At 52.3% G+C, this 25,232-nt stretch overlaps 1 protein-coding gene across 4 annotated transcripts in view; it reads right to left on the bottom strand.

Annotated features, from left to right (window-relative positions):
• Dab2ip (DAB2 interacting protein) overlaps positions 1 to 25,232 on the bottom strand; it is a 184,093-nt gene that overhangs the window by 132,650 nt on the left and 26,211 nt on the right. The gene's annotated exons all lie outside the window — the stretch shown is intronic.

A 25,232-nucleotide genomic window follows, 5' to 3' on the forward strand; every position in this document is an offset into this window, starting at 1 on the left:
GGAGCTCATTAAACATGTACAGAGCCAAGGGGTGCCCTTCAGTTCATAGTAGTATTTCTCAGAGCCCCTGAAGCCCTGTCTAGACATCTCGCTGGGGCCACTCATCTGGCCTTGAATTATAATTCCCCATGCCCATGTTCACAGCTCCCGAGCCTACACCCTGATAGGAGCTACCAGTCTCAGCCCACTTGGCTCAGAAACAGAGATAAACCAGGAAGGGAAGACCAGAACTATAAGCATCACACACACACACACACACACACACACACACACACACACACACACACACACATACACTCACACACGCACACGCACACGCACACGCACATACACTCACACGCACACGCACACGCACACAGCCACTACAGCCCCCAATGGCCGTCAGACTGGCCAGGCATCCCATTTAAGAGAAGCCGCCAGATTTGAACATCAAGGCCTTCTTAGCGCTGTCATGTAGATAAGTCATTCTCATTTAGGACTAACCGTCGGGGTCAGACAGTGGTGACAGGTGTAGTAATCCAGCACTTGGGAGGGTGTAGAGGATTTTGAGCTGGAGGCAAGCCTGGACCATACAACAAAAACCCTGCCTCGAAAATGAATAAAGACTGGAGAACTGACTCAGTGGTTAAGAGCACTGGCCGCCTTAGAAGACCTAAGTTCAATCCCCGCACCCCGTGGCAGCCCACAGCATCTGTCAAGTCCAGCTCCAGAGGAGCTGGCGCCCTCTTCCGGCCTCTGTGGGCACCGGGTGCACCCGTGCTGTGCGGACACACATGCAGGTAAAATGCCCATATACATAAAATTATTATTTTTTTTTTTTCTAGACAGGGTTTCTCTGTAGGCCTGGCTGTCCTGGATCTCACTCTGTAGAACTGCCTCTGCCTCCCGAGTGCTGAGATTAAAGGAGTGTGCCGCCACCGCCTGGCTTTTTTTTTTTCTCTTCTTTTAATAAATAAAAATAAACAGAGCTGGGTTTGTGGCTCAGTGATAGAAACACTTGCCCAGCATGGGTGAAGCCTTGGGTTCCATTCCCAAACGGATGAGCAGAGAACAAACACCCACTATATAGGCCCCATCACACGGGCTACAGGCCCCATCACACAGGTCTACAGGCCCCATCACACGGGTCTACAGGCCCCATCACACAGGTCTACAGGCCTCATCACACGGGTCTACAGGCCCCATCACACGGGTCTACAGGCCTCATCACACGGGTCTACAGGCCCCATCACACGGGTCTACAGGCCCCATCACACGGGTCTACAGGCCCCATCACACGGGTCTACAGGCCTCATCACACGGGTCTACAGGCCTCATCACACGGGTCTACAGGCCCCATCACACGGGTCTACAGGCCCCATCACACGGGTCTACAGGCCCCATCACACGGGTCTACAGGCCCCATCACACGGGTCTACAGGCCCCCTCACACGGGTCTACAGGCCCCCTCACACGGGTCTACAGGCCCCATCACACGGGTCTACAGGCCCCATCACACAGGTCTACAGGCCCCATCACACAGGTCTACAGGTCCCATCACACAGGTCTACAGGCCCCATCACACAGGTCTACAGGCCCCATCACACAGGTCTACAGGCCCCATCATACAGGTCTACAGGCCCCATCACACAGGTCTACAGGTCCCATCACACAGGTCTACAGGCCTCATCACACAGGTCTACAGGCCCCCTCACACGGGCTACAGGCCTCATCACACAGGTCTACAGGCCCCATCACACAGGTCTACAGGTCCCATCACACAGGTCTACAGGCCTCATCACACGGGCTACAGGCCTCATCACACAGGTCTACAGGCCCCATCACACGGTCTACAGGCCCCATCACACAGGTCTACAGGCCCCATCACACAGGTCTACAGGCCCCCTCACACAGGTCTACAGGCCCCCTCACACAGGTCTACAGGCCCCATCACACAGGTCTACAGGCCCCATCACACAGGTCTACAGGCCCCATCACACAGGTCTACAGGCCCCATCACACAGGTCTACAGGTCCCATCACACAGGTCTACAGGCCTCATCACACAGGTCTACAGGCCCCCTCACACGGGCTACAGGCCTCATCACACAGGTCTACAGGCCCCATCACACAGGTCTACAGGTCCCATCACACAGGTCTACAGGCCTCATCACACAGGTCTACAGGCCCCCTCACACGGGCTACAGGCCTCATCACACAGGTCTACAGGCCCCATCACACAGGTCTACAGGTCCCATCACACAGGTCTACAGGCCTCATCACACGGGCTACAGGCCTCATCACACAGGTCTACAGGCCCCATCACACAGGTCTACAGGCCCCATCACACAGGTCTACAGGCCCCATCACACAGGTCTACAGGCCTCATCACACAGGTCTACAGGCCCCATCACACAGGTCTACAGGCCCCATCACACAGGTCTACAGGCCTCATCACACAGGCTACAGGCCTCATCACACAGGCTACAGGCCTGATTTAGCCCAGACCCTGGCTGAGGTAGTCTATGGGATGATAGCTCAGAATCCTGAGCAGACACCATTTAATTGGGGTGTGTGAGGGGAGGGAGGTGCCTCTGGCTTGACAATCATGAGTTGGCCTTGGGCATGCCCAGCCATTACCATCTGCAAAATAGGGCTGAGAACTGCTAGCCACCCACCTAGCAAGGACCACACAAAGCTCAAGTTAAACAGACAGGATCCGGGCAGGAAAGCATTACCCTAACACCAATACCTTTTGTGAGACAGTCTCCTTGTGTAGGCCTGGCTGGTCTGGAACTTGCTATGTAGACCAAGCTGACCTTAAACTGGGATTAAAGGCATGTGTCACTTAAAACAGCCTTGACCTTGAACATTCCACCCTCCCAAGATAGACACCGGTGCCTGGGGCAGGGTGGTCAGACCCTCGGATGCTCCACACTCTCCTGGTTTGGAGACTCCAGGTCCTGTGTCCTGGGAACCCCCTCCCTCCTGGCCTGGTCCCCCTAGCCAAGGGGCTGGCCTTTCTGAAGGTGAACTCACCTGACAGATGTTTACTGAGACTCGTGGACAGGTAGGAAGTCAGGCAGAGAGGGGCCCTCAAGAGCTTTCCTCCCAGTGGGAATACATAAACAAGCCATGAGGAATCAGAACAGCTGAGGTGCACTGAAGGGTCCTGGGTGTGCCTGGAACTCTGAGCTACTCTGTGGCTGTGGTGGGGAGGCTGGTTCAATCTAGCCCGACTCTGCCTCTCTATTCCTTTCCTTAAGGAGAGGACAATGTTTTAAAGTAATAAATGGTTTTCTTACCATCCTGTGTTCACACAGATGAAACTCATTTTGGACTTCAATCAGGAAAAGTAACTAAACCTGAAGTATATTTGAGAGAGAAATGGCATGCATGAAATAGTGTGCTGGAGATATATATATATATATATATATATATATATATATATATATATATATATATATATATTTGCATGGGGATTTGGTTAGTGTTTTGTAAATAAAGAAAAAATCCCTAGGCAAATATAAATATAGACATTTTTATGTTTGTGTGTGTTTATGTGTGCAAGTTACAAGGGAAAATCAAAGTTTCATGTAGAGACTAAATGCAGAAGGGTCACTATCTTTTTATTTATTTTATTTGTTTTCTGTTTGTTTGTTTGTTTGTTTGTTTGTTTTTCAAACAGGGTCTCTGAAGCCTGGGCTTGCCTGTAACTCCCCATGTAGCTTAGGCTGGCCTGAAACTCCCCATGTAGCTTAGGCTGGCCTCCAACTAATGATTCTCCTGCTTTAGCCTCCCAAATATTAGGGTTACAGGAGTATACCTGTACCTGGTTGGTGTGATTCTTATTGACACATGGTCAGGGTGCCTCCCCAAAAAGACATTCAAGATGCCAACTGCTATCGGACATGATGTGGCAGACAGGGGTCCAGGAAAAGGGGTAAGGAAGGGAGACAAGGTTGAGGACCCCATCACCCTGCTTAATAAGAGTTAACTCCCAAGCCCTGCCGAAGCAGGGTTGTTCTCACCCCGAGAAAACCCCTAAAAATCAAAGCCGTGGAAGTCAGTGGCCCCGGGAAGCATTTTCCTTGTCCACTCCCCCTTCACAACCCATGGGACTGTCACCTCTTCTCCGGGGTCAAGTGACCATTTGGTGTCCCTCCTGGGGTTTGGGGTTGGGAAGCAGTGATGTTTAAAGCCCTAACAACTGGCATCTGTTAATTCCTACTTGTCTGCTTCTGTTTTGCTTTCATTCACATTGCTTCATATGCCCAGAAAATCTCACCTCCCAGCAGAGGGGTAAGCTGGGGTAGATGTTAATATTCTCACCGCCCCTTGGAGACCAACGTTAGTATGCTGACCTGCCCCTTGGTGCCACCCTGTGTCCTGAGTAAAAGCCTCGTTTTGGAGAAAGGCCCCTCTTCTTTTCCTCCCACGAGGTGTGCACCCTCGACTCCTCTCTCTTCTCTCCATCTCTCTATTATAATAAGCCATTTCCTCATGAATGCAGCGCCTGGGTTGTGCATCTGCCTGGCATGCCAGCATGTTTCCCTGCACACGGGATACCCTCAGGGTCCCCTGTGCAATATATTATAACATTGGAGCAGAGGTCCTCCTGGCGCATTTCTCCTGCCCGCCAGCGCCGGCAGTCTGAGACATACTAGGAGCCCTGGAACCTTCAACACTCACTTCATCCAACCCCGGCATAATCCGCAAGCCCCCCCGCCCCCCAGCCCTTCGGTAAGCCTCCCTTTTGGCCATTTTCCCACAATTGTGGATTCGCTCGTCTCTCAATTGTGGTGCCGGTACCACGTGTCTTTCTTTGGGCTTTAAGTCCTTCAGCCGCTGTCCGCAACAGCATATGGAGACGGCCTGTGCCCACTCAATTCCACGGCCCACAGCCTTTGTTACGACGGTCCACTGGCTGTCTTGTGCCTTTCGTTGGCCCTCACTGACCCTCCGGGACGCTGGAGGCCAGTCTGCTGGGCGTTATACCTCACGGTGGGAAATGAGCCTCGGTTTGGCTCCCCTGCTGCAGCTGCTCGCACCCTGCCGCAGCCCAGGGCTCCCTCTCTCCCGAGCAGCTGCACTGCTACTCTGTTTCCTGATCCCCTTTACAGCACAGCCTCTGAGTTCCAATGCATTAACCGGAAGTTTCCCAAAAAACTTTTCTCTGTCTTTCTTTCACAAAGTCTATTTCCTATGTGCGAATGGAAATGTATGATTAATATGGCCATCTATATTTCCTTCTGATTGACTTCTAAATACTTTGATTTATCTGTTCCTTATCTGCTCAGTTTATTTTGGGGAAAAAATGACATGAACATGTGGTCAGGTGCCATATTTGATGGGGCAATCATGCGATCAAGGCGCCATCTTAAATAAGGTCAAAACAGACAGGTCATATGACCTCACCACCATCTTGACTAAGGGCAGCAAAAGGTCACTTCCTAACTCAGTTGTGGACAGGGGCATCACACTCCTATGCTGGAATAATGTAGCAATAATAATGCTTAAGAGATTTTAAATCTTTTTTAAATGCCATGTACTTAATTTTTGATATTGCAAGAAGACATTTGAGATATCTTGAACCTTTCCTTGGGAGCAGTTTTTAGGTCTCTTGATAAATGATTCAGGATATAAATACCAGTTATACATACTTTTTAACACAAATCTGTAATTCTGCTAGGACTCAAGGGTATGAGTCCACTTCTGCTGTTTTGCAGATACCCATTGTCTGCTCTTCTATGATAAGGAGTTCAATACTGATTGATAATACTAAGTTATCTAAAACTTTTATCTCCTTTTATAAAGTAAAAATTCATATAAGCCTCAGAGGTCAAAAGAAACCATTGGATCCTCTTCACAGAGGTCAAAGGAGCTCCAGATAAATGAGTTTCCTCACACGTCTATTCCTGAGGATGGTATTTCTCTCCTTCCTGGTCTCCCTTTCCCAATCACTAAGATTATGGGCCAAGAGGTTCCAAATAAATTCATAAAATTGTAACTCTTGTTTATAAAATTTTAACTCTTTTTTTTTTTTTTTTTTTTTTTTTTTTTTTTTTTTTTTTTTTTTGGTTTTTTGAGACAGGATTTCTCTGTGTAGCTTTGCACCTTTCCTGGATCTTACTCTGTAAACCAGGCTGGCCTTGAACTCACAGAGATCTGCCTGGCTCTGCCTCCCAAGTGCTGGGATTAAAGGCATGCACCACCATTGCCCAGCAAAATTTTAACTCTTATCTCTCATCTGTGTCTGTTTCAGTGGGCTTCCATCTGGCTGACTGACCTATCCAGGCATTGGCTACTGATTTCAACCTGTGAGACATGGACCTGATGAAGGCCAACGTAGATCAGTCTAGCCAAACAATTATTCCCTTTCTCTATGGCTAGGTCAGATGACCACATGCCTGGGTCCTGACCACCTGTGCCCCATTTCAGCTTGAAGCAGCTTTGGAGAATATGTCATCCTGTGCTCCCTGTTCCCAGGACAGGCTGGAGGGCTAGGTTAAGGATGGAAGCCCTGGCATAGAATCCACTAAGAGGGTCTTTTTCCTTTTCTCAGAGTTGGGCTGCACCTGACTCACAAGCTCCCTTTCTCCTGTTCCCCCTGTTTCTTCTTTGCCCTCTCAGGAGACAGCTTAAGAAATACTTATTTCTATATAAGTCATTCAAGATTCTAGCCTGGCTGTACTCAGGGATCAGAACTACAGCTACAGGGCATTAGAAATGGTGGTGGATTCAGATATCACTGCCAACGGCTTAGAGAATGTCTCTCCTTGCTCAGGATCTATTTAGGCCTAAAAATGTAGGCCTCCCTGTCCTTGCTGACTTCACTGGGCTGTGACCAACTGGGAAACTTGTATATTCAGATTTAATTTATATACATGCTCTCAAAGTTATATATATGCTCTCAAAGTTACATATATACATTTAATAGATTTTGTTCCCCAAGTCCTCAAATACCTGCAGAGATCTGAGAATGTGGCATTTAATATAAAAGCTTTTTGACAGAGAGACAGGTCAGCTCCTTGCAGCATCCTGTATCCCCTCTAAGAAGACGGATGGCCACAAAAGAACTTCCACCCAGAAGCTCATGGCAAGGCTGGCCATGCAGCGAGAAGCTGACATGCTGCCCTGACTGTGAATACGAGAAACAACGGGGGTCGATTGTCCTCTCTGCCAAGACAGGTAAGATGACCTCCCCAAATTTCTACTCCACAGGAAAAAAATCTGTCAGATCTTCTGGGCTTGTCAGCTGAACAAGTGCTGCCTTTGGGACTTCTGTCCCTCAGCAACCACAGACAGACTTGGGATTGCTGCCTAGGTAGCTGGAAAGCTGTCTCACTTCTTCTTAAATTTATCCTTCTCAGCTCTGACAATGTCTGATGACTAGGGTATCAGTTTAACAGCCCCAAATCCTAAGATTATATATATATACTCTCAAATTACAGACAGGTATGCCTCATTCACAGACTTCATGGTACAGGATAGACTGATTTCAGATATAACTCCAGAGTTACAAAGTTTTAATTCTGATAAATACGGCTTTGATAAACTGATAGAACATTGACTACAAAGAGGTCTTAAGAGTCCTTAAATAGATTTTTAACCCTTTTGCTATGATAAAAATCTATTCCAGCTGTCTTACAAATACCTACAGGTTCCTGGGGAAAGTTCTGCTACTGTATCAAGAATCTGGTCTGATGAAAACCAGCAATCTCCAGAGCCCGTTTTGACCTCACCCATTTTTGAGCATATTTTGCAGTTTCACGCCTCCTGCCTGGGCCAAGGGGTTCCCCAGACATGCCAGCCCTGCACCAGCTGGCATCAGCTCCAAGGACGCCAACTGGGATGGATGCATGCCACCTCCAGAGAAATGGCAGATGTGGTGGCTCCTGCACTCCTAAAGAACATGTCATCCCTCAATTCACTGCTGGTACCTCCTCTCCACTCAGGCGGGCACCTGCCCAGCATCTGGAACCTGGCTTTCCAAGATGTCCCAGTAAAGGGCATGTTCGCTCTCATGTCTCACTCATTCACCAGGGCGCTCCTCTGTTCCATTCTTTCTGGCACTTGTCACTCTTCCCATGGCTAGCCCAGCTCATAAGGCCAATGGTAACAATCTATTTTTTCTCCTAGCAACCTCAAGGAACAGATATCTCCACACCTAAGAGAGTTCCACACCTGAGAGATCCACACCTGAGAGAGAGCTCCACACCTGAGAGAGAGATCCACACCTGAGAGAGAGCTCCACACCTGAGAGAGATCCACACCTGAGAGAGAGAAAGCTCCACACCTGAGAGAGCTCCACACCTGAGAGAGATCCACACCTGAGAGAGAGAGAGCTCCACACCTGAGAGAGAGATCCACACCTGAGAGAGAGCTCCACACCTGAGAGAGAGCTCCACACCTGAGAGAGAGAGATCCACACCTGAGAGAGATCCACACCTGAGAGAGAGCTCCACACCTGAGAGAGATCCACACCTGAGAGATCCACACCTGAGAGAGAGATCCACACCTGAGAGATCCACACCTGAGAGAGAGAGATCCACACCTGAGAGAGAGAGATCCACACCTGAGAGAGAGAGATCCACACCTGAGAGAGATCCACACCTGAGAGAGATCCACACCTGAGAGATCCACACCTGAGAGAGATCCACACCTGAGAGAGATCCACACCTGAGAGATCCACACCTGAGAGAGATCCACACCTGAGAGATCCACACCTGAGAGAGAGCTCCACACCTGAGAGAGAGGGAGATCCACACCTGAGAGAGAGAGAGAGAGCTCCACACCTGAGAGAGAGATCCACACCTGAGAGAGAGATCCACACCTGAGAGAGAGCCCCACAATGACAGCCAAGTGTGCTTCTTCACTCCCGCCTCCCACCATGCGTGACGCCTGGCTTCCCCCTCCTCACTTTGCCCCCTGTCAGCTTGAAGCAGTGTCGGGAATTCAGCATCCTTGTTCCCCCACTCGCCATCCATAACTCACCTTTCTATAATAATCAAAACAGAAGAACATTAGTATTCTGACCTGCCCCTTGGCACCACCCTGCATCCTGACATAAAAGCCTCATTGGGGACAAGGCCCCTCCCCTCCCTCCCTCTCTTCTGCTTTTCCTCCCACGAGGTGTGCACTCCTGGACCCCCCCCCCCTTCTCTCCCTCTTTCCTGTCTTCTCTTCATCTCTCTATTACAATAAACCATTTCTGCATGGTTGCAGCGCCTGGGTATAAATGTCCACCAGCCACCCCGCCGCCATGCCTGCATGGTGTGCGTCGCCTGCCAGCCTGCCGCTGCATCTGCCCCACATGCCAGCATGTTTCCCTGCACATTTGGGATACCCTGGGGTCCCCCATGCAAATTCATAACAGTGGAGGCCCCGACTGTAAGCAGAAGGGACACTGAGCACAGGGCCCAGACCATCTGACAATGCCCACACGGCTTTCCTTCCTCATGTGAGCCTGGAAATGCAGAGCTCAGCCTTGTGGAAGGTGGTAGGACCCAATAACCATTTGCTTCAAGCCGCCGCCGCCGCCGCCGCCGCCGCCGCCACCACCACCACCGCCATTGTGGAGGTACCTACCCTGTGCCTAGGAGGTGGCCCTCCTCATCAGGCCAGGCACAATGCAGGCTCAGCTTAATCAGTCAGACTATAAACCATACAGAGTCCATAAGGAAAGTTCTCACAGAAGGAAGCCGAAGGGTGAGTAAGAAATGTGAACAACCGTGCTCTTCTGGCTGTGGGCAGGAGCTGGATCGAGAGGACCTGTGCTTCCGCTGGCCCCGCTGGCTTTGGGAAGGCAGGAGGTAGATAGCTTTGCAGGCAAGAGAACTCTGAAAACAGGGGGGCACTGAGCCTCAGTGTCCAGGGACTGCAGGAAGGAGCTGAGGAACGGGGTCTCCTAGTGGAACCAGACCACCTAAACATTAGCTGAGTGGCAGAAACCACCACCAGTGAACACAGGTGCCCCCAAGATCTTTGAGCAGTCGAATGACCACCAAAACTTGCCAAGTTCCCTTGGAGCTATTGAGGGGGACGGGGAGCTAGCCACTTGAGAGGAGGCTAAGGCTGGGTCACTCCCCGGTGGGCAGTGAGGTCAGGACAGGGGTGCCGGAGATGGCGCCCAGTGGAAACTAGCTGTGTGCAGTGACAGGAAGGACGGGACAGGAAGATGGGAAACTCCCTGGCTGGGGCCGAGCAGTGAGCGACACTCCACCTGCAGGAGAGGAAGTGGTCTGCAGGGGGAAGCTACAGACTTCTGAGGGCGCTGTGAGGCGGCATCACTTCTTACCATCTGGACTTCAGAGGGTGGCTGGGTCAGTAGAAGGAATTTAGAAGCAAGAGTAGGAGAAGTCTGGATTCAGGGACTCTGGCACCCTGGGCATGAACAGACTTTCCAGGCCAGGGCTGGAAGAGAAGAAGAGGGCACCAGAGGAGGACCCTCGGTGTCAGGATATAGAGCCGAGAGGCATGTGAGAGCCGAGGGAGCCGTGGCTGGGGAAGCACGCAGTCATCTGTAGGTGGTCCCAGCCGGCAGGGGTTGCCTGACCGAGAATGACACCACAATGTTAGTTCCCGTGTCGCATGCTCCTTTGGAACCAAAGGCCTGATGCGTGTTAGCCAGCTACAGATGCCTCCAGGAAGCCAAGGGGCTGCTACTGCAGATGGGACGTCAACAGAGAACATCATACTCAGCTGAGCCCACCTGCCTTTAACCACCTTAGAAAGGGGCTGGGGGAGGAGGGCGGCCAGGGCTTGCAGCCTGGTCTGTGGGTAAAGGTCTCCTGTGTGCTGATGTATTGTGTAACCTAATAAAATCTGACTGAAGATCAGAGGCCAAAAACCAAGCCACCAGATTAAACACAGAGGTCAGGCAGTGGTGGCACACACCTTTAATCCTAGCACCGAGGAAGCAGAGATCTGTCTGGATCTCTGTGAGTTCAAAGTCACCTGGACTACATGAGACTGACTCAGTCTAGGAGAGGAACAGAGCCAGGCAGTGGTGGCCACACCTTTAACCCCGGTCCTTGGGAGTCACACACCTTTAACCCCAGCAAGAAAGGTATAAGGCGCGAGGAGACAGGAACTGGAGGCCTTTGGGGTGAGGAGTCATAGGGGTAAGAGGTGGCTTTGTCTCTCTGATCTTCAGGCATATTTTATGAGGGTACACAATGTATCACCACACTCCTAGGAGCCAGAGGTGACCAGGCCAAGACACAGCCAGGCCTCCAGCTGGGCAGGGTAAGAGGAAGGGGAGTCTGGCCTGGGACCCAGCCACTTCCTCTAGCCGCTGGACTAGGCAGAGTAGGAGCCTCCCATCTGAGCGGAAGGGTCTGGAAGGCTGGGGGAGGGGTATAGGGGGAGGGGGAAGGACCTTTAGTTTTTATTCAAAACAATGACCACCAAAAGGATTTGATGCCTACAGTTTCTGACTGTTGCTAAATTTAGCACACAGGGTGGGGGCAGGCACAGTGATACACAGCCCTGCCTACTCTGATTCCAAATCCTGGTCTCTGTTTAACTCCTATTTACACCCTGCACACAATGAGGGCCTACCTTCTAGGGGCCTTGTCATGGGAGAAAATCAAACTACTTCCAACCCACAGTGGTTTAGAAGTCAATAAGATAACCACTCATTATCCCATTATCACACCTAAGCCAGAAGGGGCTGAGTTTAAGTCAAAGGATCCAATCACTAATAAAGGGATTTCAAAGACCAAAGGTGATCTACCAGAGTTCATAAAGTCATGATCAGGACCATGCCACAGTCTACCCAAGTGTAAAGGTGGCTCAATTCTCAGCAAACCTTTCCTAAGAAGAAAAAAAATCCTAAACTCTGCCTCAGTTTCCAATATCTCCTCTCTCAAAAAGTTGGCCTTGCCTGGCAGTGGTGGCGCACACCTTTAATCCCAGTTCTCAGGAGGCAGAGGCAGGAGGATCTCTGTGAGTTTGAGTCCAGCCTGGTCTACAAAACAAGTTCCAGCACAGGACTCTGTTACACAGAGAAACCCTGTCTTGAAAAACAAAAACAAACAAACAAAAGCTTGGCCTTGTGTAATCCAGTAGGAAAGTCTGTAGATGTGAACCACAGCAGTCAGTACCCAGCAGATAGATAGCAGACTATGCCATCCCAGACAATGTCTCAAGCTTGTCACAGTCAGAGGGCTCAAAGGTATCCTCGGTGTCCTCAGAATGCCACCTCCTCTGAGAGTCTCCCTCCACCAGCCCCTTACAGACCACTTCTTTCTATCAGAAGACAGAGCCCACTGTATGGCCCTGAGGGAGTAAAGCTCACCATACAAACTGAGCTGGCCTTCAACCTGCAGTGATCCTCCTGCCTCTGCCTCCCAAGAGCTGGGATTACAGGTGTGCACTATCATGACCAGCAGGCTGTTTCCTGGATCTAGAGGATGGTACAGTCTGGCTTCTGGGCTTCCAAGCACCAGTGTTGAGGCACAAAGAATCTTGCAACATTATTTAGTTCTGACTCAAATGTTTCCAGGCCTTAAGAGCACTTCCCCACCCCACCCCTGCGCTGGAGGTGGAACTCAGGGCCTGTGGCATGCTGTCAGTAAACACGCTTCCCCACCGCGCGACATTCCCCAGCCTGCTTAAAAGCCCATGTACCACAGCACAGTTTCCCACAGCCCATGCCCCACCTCCTGCCGCTCTACACCAGCTAGGACTCCAGCAATGCCACCCTCCCCTGCTGAGCCGAGACACACCTGCGAATCATTCTATGCAAGAGAGGTTGTTTCCTTTAATTTATAGATACGGGGGAGCATTTCAGCTGACGGTGTCCACGGTGTCAATTCCCAATGTGGGGGGAGGGGTGTTTCTACATATACCCATTGAATCTAATCACTAATTTTAAAATTTACTTATTTTTAAGGTTGTTTGTTTTGTTTTTGTTTTTTATCTTATGAGTGTTTTGCCTACAGGTATGTGTGTGCGCTGTGTGCGCGCCTGGTGCCTTCAGACGTCAGAAGAGGGCATCCGATCCCCTGGAACTGGAGTCACTGACGGTTGTAAAGCAGTATGTGGGTGCTGGGCAATGAACCCGGGTCCTCTGCAAGAGCAGCAAGTGCTCCTAACCCCTGAGCCACGGCTCCAGCCCAGATCTAATCACCATTCGGAAACTGCTCTCTTGTTCTTGCCTATTTGCTCCCTTTATTTGGGGGCAGGAACATCACCTACCCTATGACACACACCCCCTCCGCTCCCGGGTCAGTGGAGAAATAAAGTTGGGAGAAGAGGGAAGCAAAGCGAGAGTGGCAGGCAGACAGACAGACAGACAGACAAGAGTCTGGCAAGCTGATCGGAGGGTGCTTTGGCCTCTGGTGGTAGAAGCCCTGGAGAACCCCCTGTAAGCACTGAGTTGGGCCCTTGAGTTGAGTGGTGTCTCAGGGCCACAAAGGCCCCCGAGTTCCCAGGAGTCTCTGTAATTTCAGGAATCCCTGTCCAGGAGCTGGATAGACACATATTCGGTGACCAGGCATGGTGCCAACTCCAGTGGAGAGCCAAATGGAGCCAGAGAAGCTGCCCCTCCCCAAGCATGCACTCAAGATTCCAGGAGACCTACATCAGGAAACCCAGAGGCCTCTCCTGCTCCTCAAAAATTACCCTGGGCCTCCATTTCCTTGTCTGTAAAGTAGGGGTGCCAGGCTGCACATAGTGGTTCATGCCTTTAGTCCCAGCACTCTGGGAATCCAAGGCCAAGCTGGTCTATAGAGTGAGTTAGTGCGTTCCAAACAGCCAGGGCTCTGCAGAGAGACCTTGTCACCAAAAAAAAAAAAAAAAAAAAAAAAGGCACCAACAGCCTGTGATGTCCAGGCCAAAGCCCATGAAGGGAGTCACAGTCTCCAAGCCACACAAGGGAAGATGCTCTCTGTGAGAGGAACAGAACCTCCTGGGCCTGGAGGGTCCTGTCCGTCAGTGAGGAAGGGGAGAGAAGGAAGAAAGAGCCACAGGACCCCCTTCATGGGACCATGAGGGCGGGGTGAAGAGGTCACACCCCAAGCTCTTCACAGTAGTGCGAAGGCGGGGCTATTCGCTAGGGACAGACTGTAGAGGAAGTCCACTCTCCAGCAGAGCTCCCCACTGAGGGCCAGGCTTCAAGCCCGGCCCATTCCCTGTGGTGCCAGGGGTAATGGTCTGTCCTCCCCTCCCAAGGAACTGCCATGCCTCCAGCCCTGAGTCCAAGGCAGCATGTGGGTCTGCCCAGAAACGGAGGTCAAGTTCCCTTCAAACAGTTGCTTTCCTCAGAGCTCTCCCAGGTCCTTCTGCCTCCTGGGGGACAGATGGAAAGGGCCGAGACTGAGGTCAGGCCAGAACCAATGCCCAGCAGGGCCCTCCCTGAAGAGCATGGGAGTTGTTGACAAGCTGCCTTTCCCATCCTTTCCCTGAGCTGACCTGACCCGGGTCCAGACCAGAGAGTGCGGTGCGGCCCACGGACCTTCAGGGTAAGAGGGGGAATTCCAGGTCTAAAACATGCATCATCCACAGTCTCCATTCTGGCCCTCTGTCAGCAGCTGCCAGCAATAACGCCTCGACCAAGAAAGGCCTTGGCCGGTAATCCCTGCCTCTGCGCCAGCATGCTCTCCTAAGACAATGTTCAGTAGCTCTGAATTACCCAAATCAATTACTCCAAGGAAGAACTCAGGCAGACAGGCACTAGAATAAAAATGGCAGGTAATTCCCACTGGCAGGTAATTGGTCCCTTGAGAATTTCAAATAATAAAAGCAGAATTGAAAAGAAAGCATTTTCCCCTAGAAAGGCAGGGAGAGAACGTGCATGGATAGACAGAGGACTCCCCCCTGCCCCAGGCGCCTCCTACAGGGGAACCCCCATAAGCCACGAGGACCCAAGAGGTTGGGGTGGGGTGAGGTAGGGCCCGTTCCAGATGTCTGGGCCTGAGGGGACACTTGAGTCTCATGTCTTGGGCTCCTGTTCGGTTATGGATCAAATACAGTTGTGTATTCCAGGTGACCTGACCTCTCATTCAGGACAGAAGCTCTTCAGAGTAGGATCCCGACTGCCACACCTTGCCCTTCCCGCCCCTGACTATGGTACCCCCAGAGAGGAGCACCCATGGCCTCAGGTAGTGATGGAGGAACCGGTCCCCTGTGTGTCTGCAGCCAGTGATTACACCCTCCGGGCCCTGTTTCCTTAACTGTAATGTGGGGAGATGCCGTCCAACTGTTTCATAAACAGAAGTGGCCACTTCAAGAGTTTCAGAGCTTGCCTGCTGGCATTCCAGGAGAAAGAGACCTCTAGTCGGGATTTGGAGATTTCTGGAATACACAAAAGTCAGCCACAGTAGGATTTCTCAGAGCTTTTAAATCACTAATGTAGATTGGCACTCTACAACGGACCATGACGAGCGTGGCCTTTTCCTTACCAGGCAACCATTCACAACACAGACCAGGCTGACGGTGGTGTCAGGCACTGGGTACAAGGACAGAACAGGGCATTAAAAGGGGGTTGGAAGGTCACAGGAAGCTTTCACAAAGGGCACATGTTCCCTAAGTTCCTAAAGAAAGAGGAAGGGATCTGTGGGCAGACACAGGTGGCCTGAAGAGAGGCCAGTACTGGGACAGCCTGGTCCCATCGGGACTCAACTGCTAAGGAGGAGCAAAGTTAAATGGGAGAAAATCGCGGGGTAAAGAAAATGGTGGAAACTTCTCAAAGTGCCTGGCTGAAAAATAATGTCTCTCTTAGCACTCGCCAGGCATTGTGGGAAACAGTGCTCAAGTTCTCCCCTGGCCTCTGCTCTTTCTCCAAGTGAGGTGAGTGCTACAATTCAACAGGGCAGAGACTCGAGGATTCCAGTACAATTCAGACCAGTGTGCTTAACCACTGCACTTCCCCACCTACAGCCAGGATGCAGAGTGAGGGCTGGTGCCACCAGCGCCCTCAGTGTGGAAAGGAGTCACTGCCCCCTTGCCATGTGAAGCCTCCTTGATTTTTTTATTTATATCCCCACTGAACAGCACTTTCCAGACATCTGCATAGGTCATTCATTTCAAGTGTTTAAAAGGATATCATCCATCCACGAGCGAGCTCAGGGTTCCCAAATGGGAAGCTGGTACTGAAAGAGATACGTGGCTGAACCATCTGCACCCTCAACAAGGGCTGACTTGGGCTTCCTGCATGACTGCGGTGAGTCACAGGGCCTGGGCACAGACCTGGGGAAGGGGGAACTACTGTCATCCCAAACATGACCCCAACAGTCACTTCCATCAGAAGGAAGAAGTCACCAGACCCTTCCTGTCCCCCTACTGGAAAGGAAGCAAAATTATGTGCTTTAATTCAATTAGGTAATTAACTAGACAATGTGAAGAGAAATTCCAGTGAGGATATAAATACTCTAAATCACTGCCGTGGGTGAAGCAGATGTCAACAACAAACAGGAACTCCAACTCCAAGAGGCGGGAGGGGGTGCTGAGGTGTGTCCCCTCCAAAGTGGTTTATAATTACCAGGGCCAGCCCTGATAAGCACCTTGCAAGCCTTACCTCACCTAAGTATCAAAACAACTCTGATGAAAGTGGGGTCATTGGATGGAAACTGAGGCGAAGGGACAGAACCGACCTGCCTGTGGGATTCCAAGTCCCCACCTTCCTCCTGCAGGCCTAAGATAAAATGGGCTCTCTGCCTGTCTGGGGTCCTCAAGGGTCCCTTTTGTCAGGCTAGGCCTGGAGCTCTCTACATCCCAGCAGTAAAGGCTGCTGGGTGGCTGAGTGCAGGCCAGCTGGGGAAAAGCAATCTGGACAAGCCTGCTTGCTGCAGTTTGGGGGCCAGTCCTGGATGGCTTAAGGCTACATCCTCCGGGAAGGCCCCGGCCTCCCTGCCCCACTGTCCACACCGACAGTATGGCCCACTAAAGGCCCCTCTCTCTAAGGGGGAGAAGGGGGGGAAGAGCCAACCTCAGACTACTTTAGGCCCGCCCACCTCTCCCCTACAGCCGGGGGCTTCCACCCCCATTTAGACCCCCACATACCCTGGCCTTCTCCACCTGGTGCTGTCACAGCAGCTGGAGACAAAGGTAGACACAGACCCAGAACTTCAAGCACCTTAAGAATCTTCGATACTCCCGTCTCTACTTGCCAAACTCACTCCCTTGAAACCCACATTCGGAAACCATTTTGCTTGGCTGACTTAACCCTACCCTCACCCACAACCCCATCCTTCCAACCAACCCATGTGACTTTACAAGAAAAATAAGATTATATGAAAAATAGAATCTTTCAAATCCAGGTGGTCCTACCCAGAACTTTGCTGGGGCAGAAAGTGCTGGAAAGAGGCATTGTCCAGAGTGCCCTCCAACCTCTAAGTAGTCTTCTTAAATAAAGTCCCTGGGGAAGAAGAGCAGTGACCGGCAGGGGCCCTGGTGTCTGTCACATGTTCACTGTGCCTGTGGACTGTGCTCTCTCCATGTCTACTTTGAACCTAACAATCACCCCCACAAACAGGCACTATTGACTTTTGAGAGCTTACAAAGACAAAGACCTACGTACGGCATCCCAGTCTCAAGGCCAGGAGCAAAGCCCAGATCACCATCCACTCCCACTCCCGGGTGGGGCTTGAGAATACTTCCCAGACTGCTGTGTGGGGACATGGCAGTGAGCTCTGTCCCTACCCCCACTCCAAGGGCCATCACAGATCCCGTTCCAAACCAACACCTTACCAATCAGTCCATGGAAAATGCAATACCATCCCAAGTGCTGGCTACAGAGATGGGTAAGGAACTGACACTAACTCCCCCCAAAGACAGCAAGCTACAGGGTTGGAAAAAGAGGAGACCTTCCTGCTTACCCTTCCCTGCCTATTAACCTCACTTCTACTTCCACATCCCCTCACGAGGCTGCCACACAGCTTCTGGATGAGCAATGCGCAGCTGTATGCTGTAAGCTGTGGCAATACAAAGACCTGTATTCAAATCATGCCCTGGCCCTTCTCCACCTGGTGACCTTGAACCAGCCCCAAAGATCCCAGAGCCTGTGTTGAGACTCAGTGAGCTGATGCTCAAGAAGCCCTACTGCCTGGCTTTAGGAAGTGCTCAGAAAGTGCAAGCTGCTGGTATTTGTATTACAGCCCTGAGAGAACATGTGCCTTGCCTGGGCTCACACAGCCAGCAGGAGGCACAGCGAGTGTTGACATCAGGTCAGACCTAATCCCTTTCTTGACATGGACCCTCTCTACAGGGAAGCCATGAGAAGGCACAGCCCAAATATTCACTATGCCCCAGTGGATTCCCCAGACCTACAGGTCACAGGCCAGGTACAAAGTCCCAACCAACAGGTTTGTTTTTACACACACACACACACACACACACACACACACACACACACACACACACACCAGCAATGGCTCACAGTGAAAGTTCCCAAACCTTGGCATCCTCCCCATCCAGAGGTGAGTGGTGAGCTCATGCCTGTGACTAAGCCACACAGACGCCAGGAGCCCTCTCTGGGAACCCAAAGACTTGGCTTCTAGCCCCAGGAGGAGTCACGGCTGCAAAACCAGGGTTCTTCCAGAGGTGGGGATCCCCTGCTCCTGTTGCTGAGATTAAGATGGCTTCGCCTTACAGCCAGGGGCCAGCAGGAGCCTGGAGGTCAGGGTTTGAACCCCAGTTCAGACATGAACACAGAGAAGTTTAGGGCAGCCTGACCTCTAACCATGGTTCTAAGGAGAAGTAGGACAGCTGATTTCTGGCGGTCAGGAGTTCACTAGACCCTGCGTGGTCACCGCCCTGTTCACCTGCAGCCACACTGAGTTGGGAACAAGCAGAGCTCGTGCGGGCCCTGAGAAGGGGAAGAAAGAGCAGTGTTGAGGGAGGGGACCGGGCAGGCAGCCTGGAGAAGCAGGCCTGGAAGTGAAGGAAAACAAGCCGGGCTGGGAGGCTGGAAGCTTGGAAACAGAGTGTAAGGTATTACAGCGCCCTGCAGAGGTTCCCGAGTCAGCCAGCAGAAAAGAACCCCACCCCTGCTCACTTCCCTTCTCCCACCTCAGGAATCGGACAGATGGACAACCTGGACCACCTCGTGTAAAAACCAGAGAGAGCTGAGAACTCATGTACAGGCTTTCCCCAAAGCTGGCTCTTCCCCGACAGCAGAAAACGGATCTCCTGATGCAAGGTGGGGTAGGAAGTGAGCAGACTTGAAAACGGTTTCACGGAAGTGCCCACGCTGAAGACCGCACTTCTAGCACAGGTCACCACAGTGCTCTGTGCTCCTCAAAGGCTCCTCCCTCCCGTAATATCATGTTCACAATCCCTTTGGGTCTGTTTGAGTGCTGAGGACTGAAGCCAGGGCCTTGTATAAGCTAGCCACTGAGAATGTCCCCACCCGCCCCCTTTTCCTTGTCTTGGTTTGGTGTGGTTTTTGAAACAGGCTCTCATCTCACTCAGGCTGGCCTAGAACTCAGATGTTGACCAGGCCTTCCTCAGGCTCCTGAGTTTTGAGATTACAGCCGTGAACTGCAGCCCTGGCCCACAATCGTCATCGGAGGCGCTCACGTGCTTTTCCGCTGCAGGCTCATCGCCACCTTCCCCTCCCTGATCTAGCCGGTCACAGCTTTCTGTCCCCCGTCCCCCCCCCCCCCCCGCTGCCCCCAGCCTTGGCCCCTGGAGCCCTGAGTCGTCACTGGCCTTCTTGCCACCTTGGGTATTTGGCCGAAAACTCTGCGAACACTCTCAAGTGAGCCCACCAGTCTGCAGTCTGCCGAGGACAGACTCGGATCCTGCCATTAACTTCTGGAAGCAGTGTATGTGGCCAGCAAGAAACCGGGTGCACCCCTCTGTGTACTCATGAAAGCCGGCAGCCCAGCCTCCACCCACTTCAACAGCAGCAGCAAAGCCACTCAAGGGAGATAATGGAGCCAGAGGGCTCTGCAGAGTCTCAAGTGTGACACGAACCCAAGGGATTACGAGGTCTATTTTTAACTCCCCACATCCTGACCGAAAAACAAATCCCTCACACACCCCGCCAATTCCTATCGGGGTGACAGGGCCTTTTAAGAATGCTCTCCTCCTGGAAGTAGCGCCAGCCAGTGTTGACGACTGATGGCGGTCCCTCTGCCGGGAAAGGCCCCGAGGTCTCTGCTCCAGCCGCTGCCAGCTTCCACTATGTCTGGCTGGGTCCTCACGGTTCCCAGCAAATAGCCATTTCCTCGTGGACTCAGTTGTCATGTATTTTCCATGACAGTCGTATTTCCATCACAGCAAATGCTGAGAAGGCTACATTCGCTCCTTTCCTTATTTCGTTATCCCGTGCCCCTCCTGGCCCTTCCCCAGTAAGTGGAGTCCTGCTCTGGGACCACGACGTGGGCCACCCCGAGGCACCTGTACTACCGGGATTGGCCTCTGTGGGGGCAAAGATAGGCAAACTGGTAAGGCAGCTTGAAAAGAACATTCACTAGCCAAGACGAGGGGCTTTGTGGCTTCAGGGGTTCCAGTTTGTACAAGAGAGTTATGGAACACTACCTATTCCTCCAGGATCCCCAAAACAGTGTTCAATGGGAGCCAGCCCTCACGACCTACAAGAAGATGGGAGCTTCCTCCCTGGGGACATGGGTCTCCTACTGTCACCAGCCCCATCTGTGTGAGTGCTAGTTACTGAGAATGGATCCGGGGCTTCATGCATGCCAGGCAAGCACTACCTCACAGCCACAATCCCAGCCCTCACCTCACTCTGCAGTGGCCAGTCTCTCAGGCCTCCCTCAGCTTGCATTCACTGTCCTGAGGAAAACAGCCTGGAAAATGGCCCAGCAGGGATGTCCCAAAGGACAGGCCCTGGCTGTGCTCCTGGAGCACCGCAAACAGTGTCCCCTGGTGAGGTAGTGTCCCCTGGTGAGGTGCACCGAGAACCAGGAGGGAAGCAAGAATATGGGAGGAGGGTGGGGTGGGGTGCAAGGGTCGCCTTTCTGCCTCAGGGAGCCAAGTGTCCCCTTTCCCAGAGCCTTGGTTTCGTTAGCAGAAAGTCTCCAGGAGGCTGAGGGAGGCCTGGGTTAAGCCGGTCTCCCTGGATGAACGGACTTCACAAGCCGGGAGGCGTAGACAAACGCTGTGTGTTTACCCTACATCTGCCGGTGGTTTTGTTTCCTCTTCTTGGCCTCCAGGGCTCCACAGCCCTCTTCCAACCAAGAGACAAACCCTTCCCAGGGTTGCTGTGCAATCCTAGAAAGTCATGTGACCCTCCAGTGTCCCTAGGACATCTGTGAGCCCAGAACAACCCCCCAAACCTCAGCAGACCCTTCATCATCCCCACATGTTCTCCTGAGTCTAAAGGTGGTCTGGACTGTTCTCATTTGAGACACGAGCTCAGCCTGCAGGAAGGTTGACAAGATGGCTCTCCTACACCTGTTTCTAGACCTGTCCACCTTAGATGCCATAAGGCCAGAAAAGAATTTTTTGAAAAGCAGTTTAAGACTGGGGTGAGAGGGGTGGGTAGTGGCTTAGTGCAGAGCACGTGTCTACCATATACAAAGTTCTAAACTCTATTTCCAGTACCACACACACGCACACAGAGGTAACAGATCTAGAACCAGCTTAGAAGACACAGCCATCTGTCCATGAATCCAAAGCATCTGTTTGTCCTTCAACAATGGTCAGCCCAGCCCAAGTGCAGACACAGAGGCTGCCTGGCTCTGCTAGAATGCAGGAAGCAAGGAAAACGTTCTGGGCCTGGAGCATCAGCAGGGCACTGCTAATCTGGGTGAGTGGTCACCAGGCATACATAGGAAGGCCCTTGCTGGGCTCCCTCATCCTGCGGGCACTCGAATGAGAAGTCCCGGGTCTGACAACCCCTGGAAGGTGAAGGCTTGCCTTGGGAGATGGACCTGTCTGCACATTAACAGGAGCTGCAAGCCAAGGGTAGGATGTGGCTCAGCTGGTAGTGTTTGCCTCACATGCATGAAGCCCTGGGTTTCATCCCCAGCACTTTTAAGCCAGGCATGATAGCACACGCCTGGAATCCCAGCACTTGGGAAGTGGAGGCCGGAGAATCAGGAGTTTAAGCCTCCGCTACACAGAGGGTCTACAGCCAGCCTGGGATACAGAAGCTAGCCAGTACCAAGCAGGAGCGGCTCACACTTAGGAGATAACCTGCTGGACAGTCAGACAGTGACAGAGAGGGAGTGACCTTCCAAAGCCTCAGGAACAGGCCGCGATGCTGGAAGCCTAAAGAGCAGAAGGAAATGAGCAGGAAGGAACATCAAAGCCATGCACCGTAGGCCCGGGTTAGGTCCTGATGCTGTGGTGCAGGCACTACAGCAAGATTCACGGAGAGCCGGGGAGCTGACGCTAACAAGGCTGCTCCAAGAAGCCTGGCTGCGGGGCACCCCAGGCACAAGGTACAGGCACGGTCCGAGGGGCCTGGCAGGGTGGCTTGCTCCTAGAAGAGGTCAGAGCACTGCGCAAGGGCACAAGCTGAGAGGCGAAAGCAGGGAAGGCGGAAGGGAGAGCAAGCGAGGTGGTAACTTGAGAGGGAGAGCGAGGTGCGGCACACTCACACCTGGGTCTCTTAGCCCACGCTACTCCAGTGTGAGGAGAATCCAGCTGGGCTGGTCCCAGAGCCCCAAGCTCCCTTTGGCTCCAACTCAGGAACCCCAGGACTTCCACCGTCACGGTCTTGCAGTGCTCTGTGTGCAAAAAAAGTCTGTTGCATTCTGACATCAGCAGCTTCATCTGGGCCCTGACCCCTTCGGTACTCGTCCTCGGAGATGCTAGGGGAGATCAGGGCTGGAAAAGAGTTCAGCCATTTAGCTGAACAGCCCCGGCCCCTCTTCCCCTCACATCTGAGGAGCCTAAAGATATGAAGGACCTCCCAGGACCACCTGCCTAAGAGCCCAGGCCCTCCATCATCTGGACAAGACCTCTGACATCAAGCCACCACTGAGTGAGCAGGAAAACCATGAAAAGGCATAGTGTAAAGAGAGCCTGTGTTTATCATCAAGGGACACGAGTTCAAGTCCTGGCACTACCACTTTCTACTTACTCTTCCCATATAAACACATTTGGGCTTTGGATGTTCACTTCCTTTTCCTGGACTCCAGGGACCTCATCCATAAGACGAGTATTAATAACCCTGAGCCTTCAGAGGGATCAAAGGGTTAAAAGGCAGAGCAGGGCACTGCCTGCCACAGAGCGGAGGGCGGAAACGTGCCGCTGGATAGCTCCGTGTGAGCATGCTCTTCCTTCCATAGCCAGCCCAGCCCTCAGAAGACACAAGCCCCAGAGATGTCCTCCAGGGAGGATTGATTTAACAAGGAACAGACCTACCCCATGCCCTCCTCAGAGGCTCAGGCAGAGCCTACTAGCTGGGAAGGTCCAAGGCACCCACCCTGGAATGAGGAGAAAGGGGGAGATCACACTCACTTCTCCAGTGTTCCCAGCTCTGTACCTTAACAACTGAACCCAGGGGTCTCAGCATGGTGTGCCAACCCTTCCAGAATGCTGAGGTCAAAGGTCTGCCCTAGTGCATGACACTTGGAAAGCTTCCCTGTACTCCTCTGCCCCTCTGGCCTGCCTCCTATCCCCCGATTTCCACCACCACCCACATCCTCGGAGTACCTAAGGGTGATGGTTCTTAAGCTACGCCGTGCAAAGGGCCTGGACAGTTGTGGAAGAGAAGGTCTCTAGGTCAGGAGGAAAGATGAGGGATTTGCATTTCAACAGGTACCCCGTGTGGGCACTCAAACAGGTCAAAGGTAACCATCAGAAGCACGGACTCTATGTTGCTGGGTTTGGGGTACAGCCCAGCCCCCATCACTGAGTGAATGACCCTCGGTGAGTCCCTTCCTCACGACAGACCCAGACTCAGCCTCGCACGGTTATCTTAAGAATGCAGTGACATTTGTGTTATGTCCCCAACACAGGGTGTGGTACATAATAAACAATAATAGTGCTCTAGCCACTGCCAAACTCAGCCCTCTGCCCTGAGTGCCTAAGGGAAGGCACCGAAAGCCAGGGCCAGGGGACCACGGTGGATACTTGAACCCCTGAAGGGTTGTGCGAACGTTCAGTGGGTAGAAGTAACAGGGACACAGATTTCCATTCTGAACAGCAAGAATGTTTCAGCTGACTGGAGATGCCCAGCCACAAAGCCAGCACCTCCAGAGTTCCCTGTCCCTGGAGGACCTGAGCAAAGGGGGTACCAGGTGTGGATGCAGCCCAGAGAAGGGGCACTGGAGGGCAGGGCCCGGAGTACCCCAGCGAAGGCTGGGGTCAGCTTCTGTACCCTGACCCCTCCCTCTTGCATGCTAGTTGGTCCTTCGCCGTCTCTCAGTGTTTACAGCGGTCACCTCCACTTTGAGAGGCCTAACTTTCTGACACATCCTCAGCAGAGAAGGGACGGTGGCACCATTTGCAATCTGGGACCACGGTCGCCTGCCCTTGCGTGTGCACATTTCTCAAAGGCCTGGGGTTCGCTTGTTCCTGAGATGAGGGAACCTGAAGCAAATGGGTCCTTCAGACACCAAGCTCTTCAAGTTCCAGGAGGCCAGCTTCTCTGACCCTGTGAGCCCACGAGATCTTTTTGACAGACGGACCCTTTAAGCACAGGGAGGTTAGGGAGTCTGCCCAAGGACACACAGTGAGCTGAGATTTGAACCACGTTCTCTAGATTCTAGAGCTGGGTATTGGGTCTGGTTAATTCTGGGCACACAGTCTTTAGGTCAAGAAAATAGAATGGAGTTAACACTGAGGAGGAATAATGTTTCTTATGACTCTCAGTGGTGACCCACTGACAGTTAAAACCAAGGCACACTTCCCTCCCGAGACTTCAGCTGCTGAAGGAGGTGGGATAAAGCCAGACACAAGCATCACACAAAGCTCTGAAGGACCAAACCCAGAAAAGCTTGCAATCCTCACCAGACTGAAACCTGGGGACGTGGTGGCTTGGGTCTCTCTCCCCATGCTATGTGCAGTTCAAGGTGTGTTCTGTTAGTGGAGGGTGGGGTTGGGAGCAGGCCAAGGAAAGAAAAAGACTCTGTGCCCACCGGCGTCCTTAGTAACAGCACCAGCTAGCAATGAACACAAACTCTCCAAACTTGGTGGGGCACATGGGAGGGACAGTGTGTGTGTGACGGGGTCTGAAGTTTGAAGGTCAGTGGAAGCTTCTGGAATTGGTAGACTGGAGAACCCTGTACCCCAACTCTTGTAGACCGCAGACCCCAACTGAAGGGCCTTCTTGTTGCCACCTGCGCTCTCCTTTCCAGAGGAAAGCATCAGCCCTGCGCCCCGCTG

The sequence above is a fragment of the Peromyscus maniculatus genome, chromosome 4, assembly GCF_049852395.1.
Source record: "Peromyscus maniculatus bairdii isolate BWxNUB_F1_BW_parent chromosome 4, HU_Pman_BW_mat_3.1, whole genome shotgun sequence".
In the NCBI taxonomy this organism is placed as follows: domain Eukaryota; kingdom Metazoa; phylum Chordata; class Mammalia; order Rodentia; family Cricetidae; genus Peromyscus; species Peromyscus maniculatus.